Genomic DNA, 6,618 nt, shown 5'->3' with positions numbered 1-6,618 from the left:
AAGAGAAATCCTAATTTTGTAAATATATACTTTAGCTAGTCGTGATATTGAATGATATTCTTTTTTTATTGTAAATACAACACACTTTTTTTTTAACTGCAGTCTTTGAACTCACCTACTACATCAAAATAGTTCTTAGCACCAAAATCTCTTCAGGATCTTTTCAAATAATATTGAAATACTGATGCCATGTATTTTCTTATAAAATTCTGATTTGATCATTTGGATGTGGGAATTACTTTCAGGTCATTCTGATATGAACCTATGGTTATGAATCATTCCAATAGACTATGAGCTTATTACGAGCAGGAGCTCTTTTATTTTTCCAGTGGGGCAACAGAGACTGTAATAACAAATGTATTTTATTATATATATGGACTTTCAAGTTCTGAGAAAATACCCATTGGTAAATAGCTTTTTGAGGAAGCCAACCAATCTGTGGTGAGTTCTAATTTAAAAGCACACTAGTTTGACCTTTAGTTGTGAGAAATTGAAAGTACAACTATTTTCACCAGATGATTACAGAGAAGTCACTTTTGTCTCTGGTGATTCTGGAAGTAGCTAGAATTCAAAGTATCTGGATTATCTTTACTTATTTCCTAGACATTATGGATAATTCACTCATCAGCTCCAAAATTTTGGAAAAAATCATAAGTGATCTTTGAAATAAAAATATCAGCAGTTGAAATACATTCTATACTAATCACTAGTCAAATTGTATTTAATTCTAGCCTAAACTCTAAAAATTAGGCAATTTTACTGAAGAAGAAACTAAGTTCTAGATACGTGCTATAATTTTTCTGAGCTTGCGTATTGACAAGTGACAGAATTAAAATTCAAAACAGGATCAGTCTGAGCTCTGAACAGTAATAACAAATTGCCTAGTGTTCTTGCTGATGTATTTATAAGGCCTTTTCCAATAAAGAAGTCATGATCTCTTGCAAATCTCTGTAAATTGTCATATATTTAGAAACATAGCTAGAAGCAATTCTGTCCAGAATAGTACAAGTGCTTCTAAGACCTTTGTCTGAGATGCTTGTGAAAGCAGTTGGATGTTCACAGCTGACCTGAAGGCCTAAATGTTCCCTCAGCTCGACCAAACTTTAGAAGGCAGGCTTCTTCCTGATTCTAGGCTGCTGATCTCCCTTTTCTTTAGAAAACTTGTCATTGTAAGTTCTTTCTCTGCCCCTCTGAGATGTAACTCTTTTAAAAATGTTCCTGCCAGTTTACAACCCAGAAATGTCTTTCTAAAGGACCTGGGAGCCATCTTTTTGAAATGTAATCATCAAGGAAGATAGTACCCTTACCTCCCAGTTTTTGTGGGAAGGCAGAAGTCTAACTTTGACAGGTGCTTTGGCCTACGTTGTAAAACTACCTCCTGTCAAAGGATGGGAGAAAGCTTACTTTTTCCTTTGGGCAAAGCCAATTAGCAAACAGAGATGGCCTATGATCCCCCTACCTCAGTTCTTAAAAACTTTCCAGCCTTTTGTTTCAAAGCAATAGCCTTGAATAAAGTTTTCTTTGCTTATTTAAATTTATCCAGTGCTTTCATATTGTTTTCATATCAGTAAACTTAAATATGTATTATCTTTATATACGATATTTGCCTTGACTAAGAAAATATCAGAAGCAACAAAAACTCTTTCAGTTGTGCATGTATTCCTTCCTGTGGCCTTTCACTACTTTGACTTGCATTCTAGTAAAATTATTTACACAAGAAATCACCTGAATTATAATTAATAATAACAGTAACTATAATAATAATCATGTTTTAAGAATTAAATTTCAGTCTATAAAATCAAATTTTATTTTTATTATGCTAGACTAAGAGCTAGCAACCAGGACTCATGTCTTAGCTTTGACAATATTTTTAAGTTTTATTATGTCTAATTACTTTACTAAACCTTGGTAATTTGGGGAGAGTTTTGCATGTATTTTATGCATAGAATCTAGATATGACTTCCATTTACCAAATATGTACAATTATAAGACTTAGAGACAAGAATTAACTGCAAGAGGGGCTGGCCCTGTGGCCTAGTGGTTAAGTTTGGTGTGCTCCACTTCAGTAGCCTGGGTTTGGTTCCTGGGCACAGACCTACACTGCTCGGTGGCAGCCATGCTGTGGTGGCAACCCACATACAAAATAGAGGAAGAATGGCACAGATGTTAGCTCAGGGAGAATCTTCCTCAAGCAAAAAGGAAAAAAAGAAGAAGATTGGCAGCAGAGATTAGCTCAGGGCTAATCTTCCTCACCAAAAAAAAAAAAAAAAGTATTAGCTTCAAGAAAATACAAATAGAAAACAATCTACTAAGACATACATATCCCAAATTCAATCATTTCTGCTTTTCTTCCATTAGATCTTCTTCACTAATAGAATTAAGGTTGAATATGTGCTTATATTAGGAATAGCATCATGCTACTTCTCTCCAGTAGATTCCTGAAGTACGTATGCTTCAAAATGCACATGGAAAGACGAAGAAAATTAACACTTATTTTGATCATGCTTGCACCATTGTCCTCTTATACATTTTTGACAGCTTTGGTTAAAAATGTTGTAAACAAATAGGATTTTTTTCTCCTCATATGCCTAAAATTTGAAAAGTAATCCAGCTTTTGTCTTTACCTGTTTCTCAGATCTTTCCTCTATATGGTGTGTTTATTCAAATATCAAGTGATTGGGAGGAAGAAGACTGCTAATAGCCCGTACTTATATCCTCTCAGATTGAAGTACAGAACAGAAATGACAAAAGCTTTTTTCTATGATCTCGGTATTGGTCTTATTGCACATTAATGGTTCTGAATATTTGTAACCAAGAGTGTGACATCTGAATGGCTAGATTCAAGTCATATACGTAGGTCTAGATCCAGGTGTAGATAATGATGTAAAACACATCAACTATGATTTGAGTAGGGGTAGTTGCCAAGAGAAAATTTAGCCATATTTACCCAGAACAGAATGAATTCTCTTAATAATTAGTTAAACAAAGAGCAGCTCATCCGTATTATACAGAGTCTAATAAGTGAATTAGACAATTAGTTGAATGAAAAAATAAATTGTAGAGCAATAGTTCTATACACACTTGAAAAATACTTAAGTGTAGGAGTGTGTGTGTGTATGTATGTGTCTGTGCACTGCAATGAACATGGTGTTTGTATCTATGAAGGTGATGTGAAGTTTGGGTAATGGTCAATGGAAGCGTTAAGTTTACTTTTGTTTTAAGGATCAGTTTATTGAAATAATTCATTTAACATCTTAATATAGCCCATTAAAGTAGCAACTACAAGTATAAATTTATTTTTTATATATGCCAGAATATATATTTGAAATCAATGACATTGTAACCAGAATATACGAAAGAAGGCATGGATCAATAAATACAGGGCATATTTGTGGTTTGAATGAGTCTATATTGTAAAGTTGACATTTCTCTCTAAATTGGTCTATAAACTCCATCACTTTCAGTTGAAATTTCAATTTTTTCGGTTATTTTTAAATTTCATCTTGAAGAAAACTGTCAAGAAAATAATCTAATTTTGGTAAGGGAAAGAGAGAGGGAGAGAGAAAAAGAAAGAAGAAAATTTCGAAATGATGAGTGACGTGCACATCTGTGTATCAAGATTCACTATGCTTAAAGTAATTAAAATGGTACACAAGTGACGTATCAATACACAGATCAATGGAATAACATCAAGAATGCAAGAATAGACTCATCTATAGATGGGATTTTAGAGTTGATAAAAGAGACCTTTTAAATCTTTGGTAGAATGATGGATAAGTCAAAACAAATTTGTGAAAGGAATTGAAAGTCTATTAAAATATACACCTAACTTTAGAGATCTTCTTAAACTGTATAAAACAAATTCAAATAATAATAATAATACAAATATGAAAAGAATATTTGACATTTATCAGGTGATAACTATGCACTTTGAAGGCATTCCTCAAAGTTCCCTCCATGTATTTGCTGATTTATTCTTCATAACAATTTATGAAATTGTTATTACTCTCCTTTTATGGATAAAAAAATTGAGGAGTAGCTTGAACAAGTGGAGCCGATATTCAGACTCAGGAAATCTGACACCAATGCCTGACCTCAGATTCTACATCAAACAATAATATTTGAAAATGCATAAAAATGTTATTTTTTTTAAAGTTGGGTGTGGGAAAATAGTTTCTACTGAATGAAATGTAAATCCTTAAGATAAGACTCTAAAATGTTTGAATGTGTTAAAATTTAACAAATTTCTTTGGCAAAATAAACACCATAAAGAAAGTTATAAGAGCATGTTAGGAGGGACAAAAGTAATTGCAAAATAAATGAGGGAAAACATTTAAAAATATATTTATTTATATGTTTATTTGCCATATAGTTAAAAAAACTTTCAAAATAGGATAAAACGCATATAAGAAATTGAAATATTCCCCCAAAGGATTCCATATGGGAAACTTCATTAACTTATTTGATCAAAAAATACCTTTTGAGGGACTGCTGTGTGGATGCAATTATGGGCAGCAAATGTACAGTTTTTATCATTGGAAATGTTATAGTCTACTGATCTATTACAAAGAAGCACAGTAGTGAACATATTTGATTTTTAGTACAGATGGGTAGCTTTTAGGGATTTATTCTTGTACACTTTCTAAGTGGCTTTTAAAAAATGGTTTACACTTCAAGGAAATGTTTTTAACAAGAATATAAGTTTGTTAAATATATATAAGCATATAAGTTTGTTAAAAATCAAAATTCACTTGATTAAAATTTAAAGATCTTATTGAATTTATTCAATGAAACATGATTCAGGCAGCATCCAATCCAGCAGATAGAAAGGAGCTCCAAATAGCTGTACAAAATGAAAGGGCTTTCAGCAGAGGGAGCAGGAACAAGGAAGTTATACTAGGCAAAAAAGTGGGTTGGTGATTGCAAGGTCACTTTCCTTTAAGTGATGGCGGGGGTCTATCAGGTAGATCAACTAACTAGTGCTGATCAGGCAATTCCTGACAGACTAGTTTAGGATTCCATTTCTGGGAGAACCAAAACTGTAATTAAGTTAAGTCTCAGTTTGGTGATGTGGGGTTGACTATAAACGACTCCATTTGGGGCCAGTTGTCTTGTTTTTAACAGGTTACCTATTCTAAATTACTACAACTTTTCTCATTTAGTGCATGCATTATTTACATTCAGAATTATTGTGCTGGTTCACTTCTTCAACAGAATCAAAAATAAGGATAGCATAGAAAATATAGTGGCATGTTTCCTTCCACTAGACTCTTCTCTCATACTTTATGTTATTCTGGGCACAGACATTCTCTCCAAACTGAAAAGAATGAGGACAATTAGAAAACAAAAGCAAAACCCTTGGAAGAAAATCTAATACCTCCTACCAAGCTAAAGAATTGTTCAGTTATCTTTAAATTTAATGGGGTGCTGAATTGTAGAGGAAAGAAAATGGATCTCGATCTTATTAGACATGCTTCAGAATGTTTGTCCTTGACATTATTACATAAAATAACAATGCAGAAATCTAAAGTACATTTATGATCAGCAAATAAAAATTGTTGCCAGAGATTGAAATGCCCTGAGGAGGACTGTTTGACCTTCTCTTATAACTGAAGCATATCAGTAAACCGCAAAGGTAAATTAAGATAAATAGTATCGTGAATGAAAGTAAGGTATGTGAATTTAAATGTACCTCTTTCCAAAGAAGTCTGTGCAATAAAATATTAAGATATAATAAGTTAAATGCTATTGTTGTTGAAAAATAACTTTTATTTCAGTAGGTTTTCAAAATTATCTGGCCATTTATGTCTAGTCACATAGTTTGACAGCAGGCTTTCTTCTATTTGATAACATGTCTCTTGACATTTTCCATTAATCCAGCATAGATACTATGATCAGGGTATTATTTTCACTGAGAAGCATTATTTTCATATGTTTTTGGAATCAAGATTGTGTAATATTCATAGTTATTGCAACTATCTAAGCAGTATAAAAAAAGGACTCAAACTGAATCAATAAACATCGTGTTTCCAAAGTGGAGGTTTGCCCTTTATGTTATTTATTTTACTGACAAGGATACATTTTCAGGAATTAGAAGAATGCCCTGTATACTTGCTTTACATTTGGCATAAAGTTAGTTAATACAATCAGAATACTATATTTTTATTTTTATAACTTTTATTCTATAAGATGCTAAGGAAGGTAAATGAAGAAAAATTTGTTCTTTGAAAAAGTTGGCTAAGGGCATTGTGTTATCTTGGATTGGATTCTGGAAGGGAAATAAAAGCGAGGGGATATTAGTGGAAAACCTGGTGAAATCTGAATTAATTCTGGAATTTACTTAAAGTAATATACCAACATTGATTTCTTAATGTTTTAAATGAACCATGGTATGCAAGATGCTAACAATTAGGGGAAACTGGATGTGGGGAGTACAGGAACTCTCTGTACTATCTTTTCAACTTCTCTGTAAATCCAAAATTATTCATAAATAAAAGTTTTATTTTGAAAAGCTTAAGAGAACAATTTTTTATTTAAAAATTAAAGAATAAATAGCACTCAACATATGGATAATATATTTAATATACAGTCATGAGTCACTTAATGATGGGAATATGT

The sequence above is a fragment of the Ceratotherium simum genome, chromosome 10 (assembly GCF_057802395.1).
Source record: "Ceratotherium simum simum isolate JZ-2026a chromosome 10, ASM5780239v1, whole genome shotgun sequence".
Taxonomy (NCBI): domain Eukaryota; kingdom Metazoa; phylum Chordata; class Mammalia; order Perissodactyla; family Rhinocerotidae; genus Ceratotherium; species Ceratotherium simum.
This window is presented reverse-complemented; position numbering follows the sequence as displayed.